Consider the following 20,685-nt stretch of genomic DNA (forward strand, 5'->3'; position numbering starts at 1 on the left):
AAAGGACATTTTTTCAGACCTTTTAATCATTCTGACATTGCCTCTGATCCTCCTCCAATTTATCAGCATCCTTCTAGCACTGTTGAAATGAGAGCCAGGCACACTATCACAAAAGCAATTGCACCAGTGACAAAGGAATTACCTCTAGCCTCTCATTTAAAAATCCCTTGTTTTCACACCCAAAGATCTCATTAATCTTTGTGGTTACTTAGGAACTGGTTATTCAGCAGATGCCTCAAGTCCCTCTCAGAGTCTACCCCTTCCCAAAGGGGTCTCCCATTCTGCACCCACAACCTCAATTTCCTAGATGCCAAATTTAACTTTTGGACCTATTAGGAAGCTCCACATTTGCTTGCTTACATTTTCGTATGTGGTACTACTGTCTTGGAAACCTAATATTACAGAATAGCATCTTCCTTGTTGGCACAAGACTTGGGGGAGCGTAACTGCAGACTTTAATCACTAATGACCTGGGGGCTTATTCCACATTTACATAATTAAAAAGTATTAAACAACAGATCTAGGAACCAAATGCTGCAGGACCTTACTAGAAACACATATGTTCAGCAATGATTCCTTGCTAGCCATCATGTTTAGAGACTTGTCACAGCTGGCCAGTTGGTAATATCATTAGTATGTGCCACGCTAGTTCTCTATCACTTTTTTCCAAAATGTCCTGTGGTAGCAAGTCAACTGCTTTAGAGATGTCTAGAGAATTTCCTTTAATCAACTAAATTTATCAAAAGAGATATCAAGTTAGTTTGACAGGATCTCTTTTCCATAAACCCAACTTGACTGACATTAATTATATTACTCTTTTTAACTCTTTGCTACTCAAATCCTTTAATCAGCCATTTCATTATTTTGCCCGGGATAAACATCAAGTTGACAGGGCTATAATTACCAGATTTGTCTTGTTTTCCCTTTTTATGCATTGGCACAACAGTAGGTTTCTTCCAGGCTTCTGGAACCTCACCACAGATCCAGGAACAAACATCAGTGTCACAGAGAGACAGACATGCCATCATTTTAAAAACTGCTTATGGTTGCACAGGGTAAATTGGCTCCTGCACCTACATACCTGTCACAGGATGTGTATCGCGGATCTCACTGAAGCACAACTAAGCCAGGAGCAAACACCAAGAAAGGACAATTTAAAATGCTAGATGGCAGGTGCCTCAATCTAACACACTTTCAAGGACTCAAATTACCACAATAGCATTTCAAGACTCCTTTGAGAGGAAAGCCCTCCTCAACTGCCTCCTGACCTGTCCATCCAACAGACCCCTGAAATGCTGCCCTGCTTTGCATGGTTTGATCAGAGACTGCAAATCAGAGCAACTGTGAGAACTGTGCACAAGTGAGCACATTTGGGAGAGCAGTAACAACTCATTACCATGAGAGGAGATGCTGTTTGCTGAAGCCTTCTAGGCATGGACTCTAATTGAAATCAATGCTGAACTCTCAAAGTCAGGAGATACAGAAGCTTAAAGATGTCAGCAAAATCTAACTCGTAATGAAAAAAAGATTAGACAAGTGGAAACCAGGCTACGAAGGGGCTAGAGGGCCTAGATGGAAGTGATAGTTGATGTAAGAGATGGGGACATGTCAAAGAGTAAGAAACATTGCAGAAGGGCAATAAGGCAGCAAAGGAGAAAGAAGCAGTTAACATAGAAAGAATGGTGGAGGAGAAAGATATTAAATCGATGGTACCACTGCAAAGCCAGATGTAATTGCTTGAAAGCATGTTTCAACAGTTCCCTCTCAGCCTGCTTCAGTCAGCTTTCACAGCCTTTGCTCAGTGCTGTCAAGTGCCATCCCACTGCACAGAGGGGAACAAATATTACAGGCAGCAAGAAAATGAAACTGAGCTTTCAGGGTGAAAACCTGGATCTCCTTACCACTCACTGCAGTCACGTGACAGTAGCTGCTCTGCTCTCCAGGGCTGTAACACAACCTGTGTTAACACTGGGCAGAGCCAGACGCTTGGCTCGAATGGAAATGGTAGACAACGAAAGTCTTGTTGGTGGAGGTGCTGTAGGTCAAGCTTCTTATTTGCCTCCTGACACAAGCATCATGATGCTGCATTTTTCTGAAGAGGGTAAGTCACCAATCCAAGAAACCTCATTATTTCAAAGAACCACTCTCACACTTAAAAGCAACCTTGGGCTTTTAAGATTGAAGATAGGGGTTGTGCATTTCCAATCTTATCCCACTGCATTGCCCAAATTACTTTTGGTAGAAAGAGGCAAAAGGAAGGAATAGCATTTCTGTCTCAGAAAAAAAGCAGGATGCTGAGCAGTGAGGCAGTATGGCAAAAAAACAGAAGGGGGTATATTTTGAAAGGACGTGGATAACTGTAACCTGACTGCACAAGGCCTTCAACTGCAAGGGTGACAACACTGGCAAGGGAATGGTAGCTATGCCTCACTTTCATGGCAGCAGACACAAGCAAAAAAAAAAAAAAAAAGTATCATCAATTTACTAGGTTTAGTAAAACTTTATTACGCTACGTTCAAAGCATATTTACCTCTATGTAAAACAATACCAAACTCATTGCAGACCTGGCCAAATTGGCTGACAACTCAGAAGAGATGGCATAGCTAACAGCAACCAAGCTAAAATGTTGGGACTAAATCAAACTGACAATGTCCCTTTAAGGGAACAAGCATACCCAAATAGGTCTATTTTTAAACCACTTTTGCAGAAGGCTGCTGCCATTTCTGACACTGTTACCAGCAGCCAAGACAGCATCTGTGGCAGCAATTTAACAGAGATGGTATAGTGGCAGGATGTTCTTCTACCTCCCTCCCCAGCCTTGTCTCAGGAAAAGAGCAGTAAAGAGATTTTAATGAATTTTGTTCCCCAAAAAACTCAAAGCAAAGCAACCAGCATACGGTGCGTCCATCAAATGGAACAACATAGCCATGGCTATACATACTCAGCGCTCTGATCTTTCAGGCAGTGGTGTTATTGTTAGTCAGACCACTTGTGGCTCCAGAATATCAAAGAGGGAGAGATGCAGCAATTCATCAGTATATGTAAGAAATGGGTGAGATTAAATCTACAGCCGGAGCCACAAGGTAGCAGACTTCAACTCCTGGTACAGATTGGTCTCTAGAGGACCTTTCCTCCTCTCTTCCACCCAAACAAAATTAATTCATTTTTCAGAAAGTCTGTTAGGTGTTAGGGGAAAAAAGAAATCTTTCTATTGTCATGTGAAGAAACAACACTATTCCTTCCAGTGTAACTTAAAAAGCATCAAAATTTTTGTATGTTCTTATACTGATGTTTTTTATAACTTCTGTGGTCATTCCTATACAATATATGGAAACACAAGTCTGAAGAGGAGATGTAGCACACCTGGTCAAAGGACTCATTTAAAAATACTTAAGACTATATTAGATGTGGAGGAAAAAAGCCTACAAATCCTATAGTATGAAGTATTTTTCATCTCCTGCTAAAGCAACACTAATGAAGAGTCAATTGATCTAGCTGATTCATGCAGAAGTAAAATCCAAGAGATGCTCCATGCATCAGGAAGGCTGTAGTTTTAGATTAGTAAGTTCCTCTGACATAGCTCTTAAAACTTGCTCATTTGCAGCCTGTATTTTCACAAAACAGGGAAACAGATGCTAATTAACAGCAGTGCTTCTGAGAGCTGAGTAGTTACACCCAATATTGGCAACATTCTAGGTTTCCACACTAGGGAATACAAAATTAACTTGGGTCAAGCCATCTCTGCAATTCTTCAGATTTCCTTCACATTGTGGAACATGATTTAATAGAGGCACAACCTCCCTAACACTTTCCCTTTTCCCATTAACAAACTTCTAACAACCCTGTGGCATGCTCAGCAAGTGCTTTGCAGCAAAGAACTACCGGAGAGACATTTAAACTGTTTCAGCTGTCTTTCATACAGTTTTAACACCATGTGATCAACAAACACTACAGACCACAGCAATCCACAAACTGTAACTTCATTATCTACTGCAAAACTGAACAGCTACATGGACTGCAACAGTGCAGCACAGAGTTCATAAAGCATCCTCTTCTAGCCTTAAAAAGCATAATTTCCAGAGCATAAAGTGCTCCCTTATTCATTAACATCAAAATGTCACTAATGGTGCCACTAGACATCAAGCAGCATCCTTTTGAGAATCTGGCACATTCTTCACTCCCAGCTTTCAGATGAGTACAGCATTCAGCTGAATAGCTTTTTCAACAAATGACATGTCACAGCCTTGACACAAAAATACTTGCACCTTGTCAATCATTCACTCACCATCAAGTTCAAATGCTGATCTTCACAGAGATGAATTTTATCTGCACTGCAGTTAACGTTAAATACGGACTCACAGAGGAGAAGATGAGTGTAAGTAAAAGTACAAAGTAATTGTGGCAAATCAGAGAAAATACCATGTCATTTGTACATTAAATAGGCAACTAGGAACTTCTGTAACATGTAGACATTCAGGCACATGGAACAACAAAAGCTGAGGGTTAGATGACAAGGATAGAAATGTAAGCAGATATGGATGGTCTCCAATTTTAAACTGCTGACCTAGATGTCCCAGCCCAAAGGTTAGCTACTGTTTTATCTGTCAAGGTTGTTATACTACAACCATCGCTATAATATAACACAGCCAGTCAGGTACTTTATTGCCAGAGAGAAATCCATGTTTCATTTCCAACACCCCAGTTATTTTTTTGATAGATGTATAAAACAAAGCACTATTGTGCACAGCAAGTTGCCTGTACCAGCCAAGGCATCATTCACCATGCCATTCAAACCAATTCAGTCTGAACTAAAAAAAAAAAAAAAAAAAAGGTAAAAATTAAACATAAGCATTTTAGAATTATTCAGGAAAAATATTAGTAATTACTAACTTTTGTGCTTAATCAAATATAATTCAAATATCTTAAGATGCCTGTGAGGAAAGAGCACAAGCCACCTTAAGACCTAGTCTGGCATTTCAAAAAGGTGCAAAAGAATTAAATTCAAAAGAGCTGGTTCCTTAATACTTGGACGTCACTTCAGAAATAACAATCTAAGATACCTGGAATGACAAAGTTGTCTCCACTGAATCCAGATGCTAGTGGAATTGATCATAATGCAAGATACAAGCTACAGGAAAGGTCTTGTTTAGTATTACACTCTTCCTGCTTTTCAGAGTAATTTTAGAGTTGTCTTGGCCTCATTCTCCCCTCCTTCCCAAGTGGGCTTTACACTGAATGGTATAGTATTTCACAATTGCATTTTTAATGGAGAACTACACTTAATAGAGAAGGCCATTTTCTAGCATAGCACCACTTTGACACGATGTTTTCAACCAGCGTGTTCCCAGATTTTTCCCAGTCCTCCCAAATCACCCAGTGAAGACACTTTAAACATCTGTACATGCCATCTTCCATGGAGATCCTGTTGGGCCACCTCACATAGCTAGGACACAACTGAGTTTTTATCAGGCATGTCTCACTCTAGAGTTAAGGATTTGGATATATTATTCCTCTCATTTAGCATTCTGTTTATTTCCTTTTATCTTGATGCCAAATATCTGAGACAATAACAGATTAAACAAACTACTCAGTCATCATAGATCATCTAAGCTGATATACAACAGTTCTAAGGTTATTGACTCTTACAGATTTTAATATCCCATTGAACAGCCCAATGTGATTAACTCAATTTAATTCAACGCCACTCATTCATTACTTTGAGCTCTTAACTTCCACATGATAGGTCAGCTGGATTTCTGTCTCCTCAGTTTTCTTTTCATCCCTGTGTCATAGATCAGGTTACTCTCTACAGTATTTGCAGTCAAAGACCTCAGGGAAACAATTCAAGAGCAGCAAGCTTCAATAAAGCAATCTCTCCATTAAAGAAGGCTTAAAATAATCCCTCTTTGAATGTAGGTGCTGCTGCTTTAATAAGAACCCCTCCAGTGTGGGGCATTCCCCAAGACCGTAGGCAATGGATAACTGGCAGGATGGATAGCCAGGACACACTGGAAGATTGTCTCCATGTTCAATGACAGCAGATAAAAATCACAGAATCATCAAGGTTGGAAAAGACCTCCAAGATCACGTCCCTTTGACCAAACACCCCCATGCTACCTAAACCATACCACTAAGTATCACATCCAGCTATTTCTTGAACATTTCCAGGGATCGTGACTCCACCACCTCCTTTGGAAGTCCATTCCAATGCTTCAATGCCCTTTCAGCGAAAAAACTTCTTCCCGATATCCAACGAGAACCTCCCCTAGCACAGCTTGAGGCCATGTCCTCATGTTCTGTCACTGGCTGCCTGGGAGAAGAGGCCAACCCCTTCTTGATACAACCTCCTTTCAGGTAGTCATAGAAAGTGATAAGATCATCATTGAGCCTTCTCCAGACTAAACAACTCCAGCTCCCTCAGGCCCCTTCCTCATATGACATTCCTTAGACTGTCAGAGCAGCCTGCTCTTGTGCCTCTCTCTTTTGGCATTTTGATCCTTTTTCAAGTTACTTTGGGAAGGCTGGAAGCACTAGACATCCTCTTTTCACAGTGGCCTCTATGCACAGAGCTTCTTCCTGCTTTACTGTGCCAGTGCAACACAACCATATGTCCCTTTCTAAACCCTTTTATCTAAGGAGGGCTCTCGGATATGAACACTGGCACGAGGGAGAGAAGGAACATAATAGCAAGTACTGGAGCTCTTAAAGCAATGCATTTTTCTGCTGGTTCTAAATAATTTTATTGTATCTCAGATTTCCATCACATTATCTCAAATGGCAGGAACTGGCCCACCACTTGCTTTCATAACATTGCCATTACTGCAAAGAAGCATCTCTTTTAATGGTGCCAGGGTTATTGGTCCAACAGAAAAAAAAAAGGGATTGTGGTAGGGTGCCCATTTACCCACTGCTACCTCATTTCATCAGCCATTTATCAACACATTCTTCATTTGGAGAAATAAAATCAATGGTAAGTGGAGCTCTTTCAGTGCATTTAACTTCCCTGGCGTGATACAGGTGGTAACACAGCTGAGATCAAACACTTTCATCTTTCCTCCAGAGCCAGCTTGGCTGCAGACTAGCTGCTTCTCAATTAGAGATTGCAATATTTCTGGAAAGGATTATGTGTGCTTTCTACAGCTCAGATTTGCCTCACTGTTGCTTTTTATACTTAAAGAACAATCACCTTCTTCTTACTAGATCATTCACCTTTTACCCAAGGTCTGTAAGAAATAAAAAGGCCCAGCTCAAGTTATGTATGAGACATAAATCTATGGAAAACTTTAAGCAGATATGAAGACCAAGATTTTAGAACACTGATTCTGTGTTACAGTTTATAAATCGTGTCACACATTGCAATAAGCATTTCTCTGTTAGTTTCCTGAAAGAGAAGGGTTATAACTGCATTTTGAATAAAGACCAAGGAAGCTTCAGGAGATCTCCTGGTTTGTTGCCAAGTCATTTCTGTACCCTGAACATTGTTACTCCATGTTAGGATAACAACAGTTCCCTGACAACAATTGCCTTGCACACCAAGTTTAATGTCTTCAAATATCCATGAGGACAACAGAAAAGGAATGCCACCATTCCAATGCTTTTCAGGGAGAAAGAGGTACTGCAGTAGCTTGTTCCACTTCCAGGATTCTTTTTCTTGGTTTTATATTTAATATGTAATTTAATAGGTAAAATTAAATATCCCAGCTCTAGAAAAATTAAAGATCCTGGAATCAAAAGGTTAGTAATGACTTCTGTTTCCACAGCACCATAAATGAGATCTCTGTTATGGCTTGTAAGAATGGCTGATACAGAATCAAAACCTGAAGAGAAAACCTTTTATTTTTGAGAGGGCAGAGTATTTCATAATGTAAACCAAGGAACAAGAAAAAACAACTAGAAGGTCCTATTTTTGGCATAAATTCCCCATGATCTCTTTCATGACACTTACTACTTTGTGTGGTTTAATATTGTAGTAGAATACTTCAGATCTTTATCTGCATCCACACTTCCCTACATCACCTGCAGGGTCCACAGGATGATAGTATGCCACTTTTAATTCATTTAAGTTTCTACACATTTTTGTTTGTTAGTATTTGCTTCAGTTGTTCACTCTTTGCAATTTGTCAGCACTTCACAAGTAATGATTCAAAATACCTCAGATGCCTAGTTCTGAAGTTTAAAGCCGAATGACCTGTAGTCTCACTCCTGACACTGAGATCAGTAACATTTGGCTGACAGGTAATGTTACAGATTTACACATACAAGTTTTAAAACACTACGTACTGGAGACACTTCCCCCCACCTTCAGGCTAGCTCCTCATCCAGTAATGTACACGTTGTGTTTTGCACCTTGTGAATTCCTACTATGCATGTAGCTCAATAAATCAGCACTTATAAATCAGCCACAGCCTCTGTGTTGCATCCGTCTTCCCACTCCCTGCCCTGAAATGCTCTGTCAGCAAAGGCTTGAGCTATTGGCTCTGCAGGTGCAGGTAGATCAATATTAAACACATGGCAGTTTAGTCTGCAGTGACTAATTCTAGCTCTGCTCTACCAGTCATTCAAGAGTGCAGGTACCTGGCTGAGATTACCAACATACTCAGCACTGACCAGTCACCAGTATAACTCTTGTTGAGACCCAGCATACAGGTTCTCCCGTAAGCACTGATTATACTGGCCATGGACAAAAGGGTTCCTGAAAGTTGAGGAAGCAGGACCACATTAAAAGACATACCAGATGGTTCAGACTGAGCCGTTGTCTTGTGGTTAACAGCTCTTTCACTTGCTGAAACCCACAAACCTTAGCTCTCCTGAGAATAGGCACATCTTGCCACATCCATACTATGTAAAACAATCTGTCAGCTTAATTTTTAATCTTTGCCACAGAAGAAAAATGGGTACCCAGAACTCTCACTTCACTTCCTTTTACTGATATTCAATGCAAAGTGGAATCCAATTTTTATACACGTTTTAGGTTGCACCTTGTCTGACACTCAAAGAAGTAAAATCATGGAACTGCATAAAAGAGAGGAAAAATGCACACCAGAGACCAGGCTGAAGCAGCACAACTTTGCATAAACTGTTTTCATCTCCAAAAACAATACTGACTCTTAATTCCATCAGCATTTCCTCTTACCACAGAGCTAGGAAACAGCTTTGCTGCTGCAGTACCACATGATTTTCAGCAGGGTATCATCATAAGTTAATGAAAAGAATAGAAAAAAAACACATTATCTTTAGTCTGCTTGGAAGGGATGTAGAAAAACAACATCAACGAGGCAGCAGTGTTCCAGCCACAGGTATCACAGGTTAGTATATAGACCCAGAGAAAACATGGGAGGGCAGCAAGTTGATCTAGGGGTGCAAACACTATCAGAGACCATAACTGATGCTTCAGATGGAGGAAGCTGCCATTTAAAAACAAAACAAAACAAAACAAAACAAATCCCACACCCTACCTGCCCAGCTCAGCTGTGTGGACAGGCAGTAAAAATAATTCATACTGCAAACTTGGCACCGCTGTCAAGGAAGACAGTATGCCTATCATGGAGTGTCATGACATGCTACAGACAAACAAAGCCCTTCACGGCTTTCAATTGACAGGTTAATCAAGCACAAGAACGATTTCCTTCCTTCCTGCATCACCACCAGAATGCAGTTTCCTCCAGAGCAAAACACTGAAGAGATTTAACAGCAAAAATGTAACTCCACACTGTAGATAGTACAAAGGAAGCCACAAAGGTAGGTGAATGAAGGAAACAGTCTATAGCTGGAAAATACTGGCAATAACCCTGGTTGGGAATACCACTTGTTAATGGCCACTTAAGTCTTTGCCTTAGAAACTCACCTGGAAGTGAGTTCCACCAGTTAAAATAAAAAGAACAAGTCACCTAAAAAATCATCACCCCATCTTCTGCAGCATCCAAGGTTTCTGCATTCAAGTGCTCACCTGAGCATCCTCAAGATCTTGCCAATCACAACCTGAGTTCAGCTTTCAGAGGTGAGGTACATGGGGGCTCCAGACTGCCATGACAGACTGTTTCATGCTGTCAGTAGGTACTGTGAATACTCTGTCAGACTGGATCCTTGCTCTGGACCCCGTGTCATGGTTTAAACTCAGGCAGCAACCAAGCCCCACACAGCCATTCATTCACTCTCCCACCAGCAGGATCAGGGAGAGAATCAAAAGGGTAAAAGCTAGAAAAGCTGTGCATTGAGATAAAGACAGTTTAATAGGAAAAGTAAAAGTCACACATGCAAGTAAAGCAAGGAATTAATTCACTGCTTCCCATGGGCAGGCAGGTGTTCAGCCATCTCCAGGAGAGTAGGGCCCCATCACATTTAACGGTGACTCGAGAAGACAAACACCATCACTCCAAACATGTCCCCACTTCTTCTCCCTGATGCCGCTCGTGGGGAAGTGACGGAGCAGCTGCATGGTACTTGGTTGCTGGCTGGGCTTAAACCATAACACAAAGGCACATTTTACAGGCCCCAATATGAAATATGCAGGCTATTGCATTTACATACAGCCTTCACGTTCCAGCTGCTTTAGGAACAAGACAATAGTCCACAGAGAATGCTTCTCTGCTCTTTCCTCTTGTTCTTTTGCATACCCTTGAGCTGGTTTGCTTTTAGCCAAATGCCAAAGATACCAGGCTTTCATCCTCCATGGCAGCACTCTACCCCACAGGGAAACACATCAAAGCTGTCAGTTCTACACACACATCACCATTTACTGAGAAATTTCCCTGTCCTATTGACCACCCACCCCTCAACAGATAAGCAACTTCACCACATGTGTCAGTCTTCAGTACAAAATGGAAAAGCCTGCAGCCAAAGCAACAGCTGCCACAGTCGATTTAGCCATTGGTAAAAACAGAAGTGAGGGAGAGAGAAGCCCACTGAAACTCTGTAGTCTCTGCTATTTTTATTACAGAAGACCTTGATCAACACCATTTCAGATATAATACCTGTACACATTAAGACTCTGGATCAGGGTAAAGTCCCAATACAGGAGACATGCAAGAGAACTAGTATTTCTGTTTCTACAACCCATTAATACAGTGACCACATGACTAAGGTCACAAAGCAAAAACTGGGATTTGTGTCTCCTGTGACACTGATCAGCACCAGACTAGGGAACAAGAGGCCATTCACATGCAAGAACTCCAACAGCCAAAAAGGCTTTAAGAATGAAATTCAGTGGGCAAGCCTCAAAACTGTCAAAATCAAACTCTCATGCTAATGCTCCTAAGCTGCTCCCAGGCCCTGAAATGCCTTCATTACCTATGTGGAATGGTTCAGTAGAGGTGAAGACCGAACTCCAGACCCACAGCACACATTCAGACCAGACAATCCAGCAGCAATTTTCCTTCTCCTGAGCTCACTTTTACTAGGCCTTCAGCAGAAAGCTCTAAACAAGATCTCAAGCCCCAGGCTGTAAGCAGTGTTTTGGGATGGTTTTTTGTTTGGTCCTTTTCCTTCTGTTGGACCATAATTTCTACTCATGGATGATGCAAGGGGGAGACAAAGAAAGAACTAAGAAAAGCTATAAGCCTTTTGTCTATACCATTAGCATCAAAGATGTGCTCCTATATTCCAAGATGCTGCTGAAATTACATAAATTCACAGCCCTCTCTGCCTTGCAGGATGCATTTCCTGTGCCCTCCAACCATATCTGTGTTTGTACTACTGTGGCAAGTAATGACTCCAACCAGAGGAGGACTCCATGATGCCAAAGGCAGCACAGCTACAGTAAAGAAACAGCTCCTGCCCCCAAAAGCAGACATAATTTAAAACAAGGTGAAATGAGGGGGATGAACCAAAAACAGATGACAAGGTAAAAGGATGGAATGCTATTATATGAATAGGACTTTTAACTGACAGTCTCTACTCCCTCTCCTGTTTTTCACTGAGCTTAGCTACCCACAACCAACACATAATAAAGACTAAAACCATGAATTGGAGTTTTAGGCCTTTTTTTGGTCCAGAAAAGGGCAGAAATACAACAAAGAACTACGTTAATGCAGGGAAATTCAGCTGTTCCCATGCTCTTTTAAGCAAGTAATTACAAGTGATTGGGTGATTCTCTAGAGGTGTGTTAGGGGAGGCAGGGATTTAAATGCTGCTCTGAATTTTACAACAGGGGAAGGTACTTATCTACCCTGACCTGGCCCTGCTTTTTATGACTGGCTTATTCCATTCTCAGATGCCTAAAAACGATGAGAAAGAATGAGAAAGTGTGGGAGTACCCTTCTTTTATCCCTGCCTGAAGCAAAGAGAATGTTTAATTTATAGCATGCCCACTACACACACCCCTCCACAGCTTGTATCACTCAGAATCCACAGCAGAAGGACATGACATTTCTCCAGATTGCAATATGTCCATTCATTTTCAGATACCAGTACCACTGTTTAGGATAACTACTGCACACCAGGAAATTACTAGGGGGGAAAAAAAGAAAGAAAAAACAAAACAGCCATGTGCCAAGAAAAAAGGGGACACATGTGCCAAGCTCTTTTCCAAGAAGATTATGCTAGAAAACTAAGCAGTGATCTGAAAGGATAACTTCAGATGAATAGACTCATATGCAGCCCATGTACTTAGCCCGTATGCCAACTGCCAATATAGCACAGCTCTGCTATTCATCCCATCTGATTGTAAAAGGGTAGGAGTTGGAAGCTTTGCACTGCCAAAATGCCAGCCACTAGCCAAAAGGTACATTTGGTTGCTTGTCAGTGCAGCAGATGTGAAATGGGCAGCCTTTCCCTTCTCTGACCTCCTCAAGGACAGTAAAAGCAGCTCCAGAAAAGAATGGAGATCAGCAAAACTAACTGATTTTCTGGAAGTTCTGCTTTTTGGCACTATTCCCACATCATGGGTTTTTTTTCCACCAAAAATTTGTCAAGAAAAAATAACCCCTTTAATATTTATCTCTTGTATAAGAAAATCCAGGGAGCTAAGGACATCCAGATTAAACAAAAAAGGAGAGAGTTATCAATAGCAGCAAGGAGGGCTTGTGCTGACAGGATTAAGAGGAATGCTGACCAGCATGAGGGAACACATAGGACTGAGACCGCACAGAACCATAAGCCCATACAAAATCTCTCTGTTTTCTCTTACAAATACCCTGCTTACCCACTGCCTTTTGAAGCACTAGAACATGTAATGGAGTATCCCATATCTGGAGGCACTTTTTAAAAAAATTCAATAATCTTTTAAGTACTGGGGAGAGAAGTTGCTGCACCTTGCTGTGTAGCATGGAAAAAAACTACTGTGACCATAAATACAGAAGGAGGCAGCAGGAGGAAAGGAGTTTCACTTCATGACTCCAGTTGAATCAGTGCTGGGCAGAAATCAGGTGCAAACAGGCCAGCTAGAAATCTGCATGTAACAATTCTACCCTTAGAAGATATTCCTCTAAATAAAGATATGACAAAAAAGCAATCTTGCTGCTTAACACAACAATAAATATCTGCCCAATCCTACCACACTATAAAACAGACAAAAGAGGGAGTTAACTGCAGCAGCTGGGCAGATTGCACACAAAACAGACACAGCAGAGATGTGAGCAGATGTACAGAGGAGAGGCTTCACAGAGTTATCATCCTGAAGGGGAAAGGATGCTTTGCCTCTTGGTATGCTTTCCACCTTCTAGGAACTCCACCAAAAAACTGACAAGCCAAAGATACTCAGTTTGAGCCTTAAAAAGGCTAAGATTTTTACATCTGCCTGTTAGGAAGAACTCCTGTATTACATATAATTCTAAGCAAGCTGATTGGATAAATCCATGGGTGTAAGCTTTATAAAAGTTACTCATTTAATTAGCCATTGCATTTTCAAATCGGGAGCTGCATTTAAAGCCACTGGGACACTGAAGTTATTAAAAATAGGGTTTATTTACAGAGCCATTCTTAGCAGCATATTTAGTTAATAAAATATAGGTAAATTGTATGTGCTATTAATAAGCTTATTAAATAAGTTAACCCGAGCACATTTCTGACTTAATACAGTAATCCATAACTTTCTCAGAGAACCTCTCCTACCCTGTTCAAGGGAATTTACAGGGACCAAACTCCTATTTTTAAATTCAGACTATAAGTGGGATATTCAAAGAGGTTAATTTGAATGACCAATGTTTTAACATGTTCTATCCAATCAGAGTAATAAGAACTTTAACAACATGCTACACTTAGTCACAACTCCTTTAAAAAAAAAAAAAAGTTCTTCTGTTATCCTGTTACTGCCAGGAAATGATGGGATTTGTCCTTAGCAAGTCTACAATACAGTAATAAAGATCAGATGGAAACATCTCTATACACAAAACACACTTCCATCTACAAAAACACCATCAACACCTCCAGCTGGAAATGCCAGGGGACACTAGGAACCAATGGTCTCAATGAAGAACAAGGTTTCTCAATTACTATGTGGTTATTGTGTTCTCTCAATTACACATAAATATCTATGAGATTTCCCAACTATCCCAAAGTGAATTAACAATATCCTTACTATATTCCATTTCCTTCTCCAGCCTAGAGAAATGTCACAGTTACATGCACACATGCAAGTCAAGGATGAACTAGAAGATGTATTACACTGATCAAAGAGAAAGACAAGCCTTTCTCCCTTAACAGCTGAAGATTCATAACCTTCCCTCTCTTCTGCCACTAGTTTCTCTACCTGCTATCTCTACACAGAAGTAGGACAACTCAAAAAACATTCCAGTTCCTGAGATTCAGTTTCTTATAACAATATTTCAGTAACTAACGTCTATCCTTTCTTCAAGCTTCCAAAGTCCACAAATGGTTCAGTCATTCACTCCACGCAATATGAGATATTTAAAACTCTGACACCTACACTTGATCTAGTAATACAGAGTCAGTCAATACAAAGCAAACAGGCATTTACAGAAAACAATTCATTTTCAGAGATTTTTGGCTATCTACCTTAGCATGTGTTGCGCATCCAGAAACATTTGTTTCTCTGTGCCAATGATATACAAAAGTCTGGTCAGATGCAGGGGCTAAAGATATTAAGCTGAACCCCTTAAATTCAGATTTACAGAGCACTTCTTCAGAGAACTACAATAAGTGAAGCAAAGACACAAAGTTAATAATTTCTTGAATGGTGCCAGAAGTACACTTGCAAATAATATTTTAAAATCCCATACTAGTTTCCCAACTCAACTTACTTGTCACAGTTGTACAGTTTTTCAGCTCACCTCAGAGCCAAAGTCAAGGGTACCCTTTTGCTGCCCTGCATACAATTCTTCTTGCATCTCCCATAAGCAAGTCCAGTCCCCAGTTCTCATTTTCAGGCCCTCCTCGGAGTTTGATCTGATGACCAAACACAGTTCACTGCTTCAGTATCTGTTCCCTTAGTGCAGGCTTGAAAACAGCAATAGCCCTTTCTTTAGCTGAGATGATATCTTGTGAACAATTCATTCCTGATCATTCTGCATCAGATCCAAGATTTTTTTCACCCACCACCCACTGTGTTACATTAGAACAGACAAAAAGGGAAACAAGTGCCATAGTCTAAATGGCTTTCACAATCTCAAAAGGAAGGGAGGAGATACAGAGATGAGGGAGGGCAAAGCAACCCCAACCACCAACAGTTTTGTTGCACACAATCATAAACAACTAATGATGAAAGTTAACATTTTGCTTTTACAAACATCTAGGAGGAACTAGATGTTCCTCAAAATTAGATAAACAATGCTAATGCTGTGCACTGACTAAATAGGCAAATTCCTTTATAATGGCAGAAAGCAGTGGGAAGAAGCAGGATTTTTCACTTTTGTCTTCCTACAATTATCATTTTTATCGCTCAGGGTTTGGTTTGTACAGGGGATACTTTACAATACTTCACTCGGACACTACTGTCCCATAGGAGTGGATTCTGCAAGGATCATTTTGCTACCTCCTGGGTTCAAGGCTCTAAAACTGTGTTATACCAAGGGAAAGAGAAGTGAAGGATAACTTGCTGTAGTGCTACAGTACCAAACACTGGAAAAGAGCAGCTTAGCCAGAGTTTGATGTGCTTTAGTGAAAAAACAGAACAATATATGGCATCAGCCTGCAACACCAGCAAGCAGTATTCTTTGCCAGAGAGTCAGAAAGACCCAACATGTGTATAGTCAAATATTTTATGTGTATTAATGCCTAACAAAAGCTGTTGGCATTGTCCATGTTAAGCCAAAATTTCCAAGGCTTCAGGGAATCCCCAGGAACTCCTGGATTCTCACACTACATCAGATTCTGTGTGGTGACAAGAACAGTCCTTCAATGCCTGCACACCTTATAGCTTTGTAGCTTTCTTCTTCAACTCAGTGAAGGAGAAACTACCTTCTAGTGAAAGATTCCCTGCCTCTAGTGAAAGGTTCTCTGTCCGTGGCTAGGGGTTGGAACTAGATGATCTTTAAGGTCCCTTCCAGCTCAAACCATTCTATGATGACCTTACATGCATGGCCTCAGAAGATCTAACTTATTTCAAAGCATCTAGATTGCTCTGCATTTTTCACTGTCTTTACTTCATCAGTCCATTAAGAACACACCAGTTGCCACTTCCGTGCTTTAAGACAGCAAATAAGTCTGATCCAACATAACAGAGACAGGCTTTCAAGCATGGTGAATATTTGGGTCTTCAAGATTATTTCAGCACCAGAAGACCCACTACTTCTTCTAAGGATGTGCCAATACAAAAAGCCATGGAAAAGGTAGAGAACTGGGGAGGAGCAGTCAGCCTCATGTTTACTAGAATTTTTACGGGACATACAACACTTGGTCCATTATGCCACTTGCCCTTTTTAAGGCCAAGCTGATTCCACAATAAACACCAAGTCCACATTTCAAGCCTTATTTTATGTATACAAAAATTCTGTGGGTACATAAACATCAAAAAGCTAAACAGTCCATGAAAGAGACTGCAACAAGGCTGGAGGAGTTACTAAACTCCATTTGGTCACAGAAATTGTCTCTGCCTTGGAATGAGACAAACAACTTTGATTTTCCAAAAGGCATTTTATCAGGAAGGCGTATGTAATTACCCATGTTCTCCAAAGCATCGAGACAGACGACCAGCTGCATACCTATCTTCCTCCTGGCCTAGCTCCCAAGTACTCTGGCATTTCCCACTGTTGCCTGCATGAATGTGACTGAAGACAAAGGCAAACTGCATTAAGGCTTCTGGCAGTTGGGTAGCACTTCATGTTTTAAGGATCACAGCCTAGGATTCAGTTACAACAGTAACAGTTTACAACATGCTACAAATACCCTGTTAGGAAACATAACAGCTCCAAACTGCTTTATACTGTGAAATACGTCAGCAGAGCTTTGCCAGGATACAGCCATGTTAAGTATTCTGTATATCCGTGAAATCTAAAAGTTTGTGCCACCGAATCTGACTAACCTCTCACATACACTTCCTGGATAGGAAACTGAAGGTGGCTAGATTAATTTCTAAATTTCTGTTTGGTTTGGGGGGCTTTTTTGGTTGGTGGTGGTTTTTTGGATTGGCTTTTTTTGGAGGGTTTTTTGGGGGGGAGGGGGTTATTTCAAGTAAAAATAGTTTCCTGTTCTGCATCATTTGCTTCTGTCCTTCTAAAACAGGACATGTGAAAATCCAGAGGCAAATAAGAGCAGCTTCTCTTCAGTGATATGATGTGACCAAAACCTCAATATACCTTCTCCAAGTTACCTGTTACCTCTGAAGCCTCATTCAGAAAATCACTTACCTCTTTTTAAGGAAAGAACACTTACCATAATAAGGAGATACTGCCCTTGTTACAGCTTTAATTTAATTTAATTGCCCAATTACAGCTTCTCCCATTTTCACAAGAGACTATATTATTTTAAGTATTCCTCTGTCTAGCAGAGTCTTTACTTACATCAAGCAGGTACAGTGTAATTTATTTCAGATAAAGATGAAGGGAGAAAAAAGGTAAATCTCTCAGGAAAGAGCACAGCACGACTGTGTTTCCCCTCTGTGGCAAAATGTAGCAACTTCAAGAACAAAATGGCACCAGCAACCATCTTTAAAAAACACACAAAGATACAGGGGGAGAGGGAGAAAGAAAAAAAAAAAAAGTCCTAAAAGACTAGCAGTTCTACAGCTGTATTCGGAATAAGGGACTACCCACAAAAGGAATGCAAGGTGAAAAGGACTACAGAGAACATGAGGTGCAAAGGAAAGACTGTAAAGTAAATTTCTCCCAGATATTTCTTCAAAGAGCATGGCAAATTCAGGAACAGGTTCCATAGCAATTGTGCAATGCAACCTAAAAGAGCTAACTCTTGTCCAGGGATATTTATGATGCTTTATACAGGGAGGCTATTATCCCTTGGAATGGACTACAGAAGAATCATTTTGCTACTTCACGGGTCCAAAGCTCTAAAAATCTGTGTTACACTGAGGAGAGTAAAAGTGAAGTATGCAGAAGTGATCAAAAGAGAACAGGCGGGTTTTATAGCCTGCAGGGGAAACAACTGATCATATATTCTTCCTATGACAAACAACTGAGAAAGTAATTGAGAGCCTAGGAGAAACCAATGTTGTTACCTCAGCATTATTGATTTTCAGCAGACATCTTAATCTAACACATGACAAAACTTTGGTCATTCCAGTAAGATATAGCTTTCAAGGAAAAATTATATTTATAAAGGTAGTTTATGGTTCAGTTAGAGATTCTTATGAAGTCAAGCTCAGGCTATAAAGGAATGGAAAGAAAAGGACTTCTTAAAAACAAAATGGATAGAAAGTTCGATTAAAAGGTGAAAATATGATTCAAGTATACTAAAGCAGAAGGATCTTCTGATCTTCAAAACACTAAAAGGAAGCAGTAAAAACATAACTTTAAAATACTATAGTAAGAAACCCTTATTCTTATCAAAGGGATGAGCGGCACTGAAGATTCACAGTTCACCTGTTAGGCATTCTTTAAAAAATTTCTTGCAAAATTTAACAGAAATATTCCATGTTTATAGTAAAAGAAACTGGAGTTATTTAGATGTAAATATATAAAAAATGAAGCCATAATAGGATAAGAAGATAAAAGTCCATATAGTCCTTTGTTAACATTCAAACTCAAAGAAATACAGCAATGAAGAAAAAAATTATTAATACTAAAGAGTAAAACCTCATAAAAATACAACAAACATAAATATACATAGAGAAAAAAAAAGTGAGTTCAGTGCATGGCAATTACAAAGACTGCATCTTCAAATAAAATAAAAAAGGCAGAAAAATAAAGGGAGCATTCCACACAATTAAAAAACTTCTTCCTACCTTCCCTCTGTTTTCTCCTACGAGCAATCTGCCCTTTACACTCTCAGATACCCTCTGCACATCTCACTCTCCTGTTTACTGGGAATATCTGAACCATTCCCCCTACTATGGCATTTCAGCCAGCAGGGGGTAATGCACCACCCATGGAGTTTCAGTTGATGACACTAAATGGGCTCTCTCTTCAGCAGATGTTTTCTACCTGCTAAAGTCAGTACTGCCTCCTTCCCAGCTGCATCATATTAGCAAACCACAGCTGATTAACATAGATGGCCCCTTCTCTGTTCTTTCCAACTGACAGTCTACTAAGAATTCTTGATTTTGAGTCCCAAAGTTAACAGCCAAACACAGTTTTTATATGCTTGTGACAAATCCTTATTTGTGAAATGAAATCTGACCTAGAGCTCTCCAGAAATCAGGCCTAGTGAGATGACCATTCATCATTCTTTAATATGCTTGAGGTAGGCTATCTAATAACAACTCAGTCCTGCACCCCTCCTGCCATCATGCTGCTGCTGTTGCTTTTGTGCACTCTTGGACAAATGCCCTTAAGGGAAAGAAAAAAGCACTCACTTCCAAAAGTACTCTTTATTTCTGGTATCCATTCGCATGGCTAGTATGAAACAAATCCAGCCTGCTGGGCTTTGACACAGATTTTTTCAGATGTCAAAAAAGAGAGGTAAAATATATAGGCATGGGAGAGCCTGCTTAATGAGGTGTCACAGCTATGGTTGATTTGTTCACTGCTCCTTTAATTTTGTGTATCAGAATGATAAGAAGCAACATTTCTCATGTTTTGTTTATGCACTCTACAGTTTAAGGTTTAAGTGGAGCAGCATCTTGAGATGTACTGCAGGCTTTGCAAGTGAAGCAGAATGCTCCACTCAAGTTGTGTCTATTTCAATCACATGGGGACCATTTGTAGGAGCAAATTAATGCTAAGCTTTATTCCTCAGTACTAAACACCCATTGTATCACTGTCCATGCAGCTGTTCCAAGTGTGAGGCTGGACTATGACCTGAAAGGAGATGAAAGTCTGACACCTGTTTTGAAGAATTCAATGTGCCTCTGATCCATGTACTTTGACTGCAAACTCTCTTTGTCAGGAGAACTGCTTTTATCATTGGATCTGTCAAGCTGAGCCACTGAACAAGCCATTTCACTGGGTCTCCCCCAGTCAAGCTCAATTTGAGTTTTACAGTCCTTGATACTTGTGGGATATTGTCATAGAAGCCATTAACGTACTTTGCACTGGGAATTATGCTGCTTGGCAGGGGCTATCTCTCCTCACCATACCTGCATGTCCAAAGCTGAACCTAGTCTTGTAATGAGATTGCAAAAAGTAGTCATATATATTCAAAATGTTGGCCTGTAAGCCAGTAAGGCCTGAAAATATTTAC

At 40.3% G+C, this 20,685-nt stretch overlaps 1 long non-coding RNA gene across 3 annotated transcripts in view; it reads right to left on the reverse strand.

The window, feature by feature from the left end:
• Window positions 1–19,437, reverse strand: part of LOC138112369 (uncharacterized) — a 139,648-nt gene extending 120,211 nt beyond the window's left edge. For all 3 annotated transcript variants that reach the window (XR_011151724.1, XR_011151723.1, XR_011151725.1), the window contains exon 1: window positions 19,289–19,437. This is a non-coding gene — a long non-coding RNA (uncharacterized lncRNA). The remainder of the gene's footprint in view (window positions 1–19,288) is intronic.
• Window positions 19,438–20,685: the final 1,248 nt, after the last annotated feature.

The sequence above is a fragment of the Aphelocoma coerulescens genome, chromosome 6, assembly GCF_041296385.1.
Source record: "Aphelocoma coerulescens isolate FSJ_1873_10779 chromosome 6, UR_Acoe_1.0, whole genome shotgun sequence".
NCBI lineage: Eukaryota > Metazoa > Chordata > Aves > Passeriformes > Corvidae > Aphelocoma > Aphelocoma coerulescens.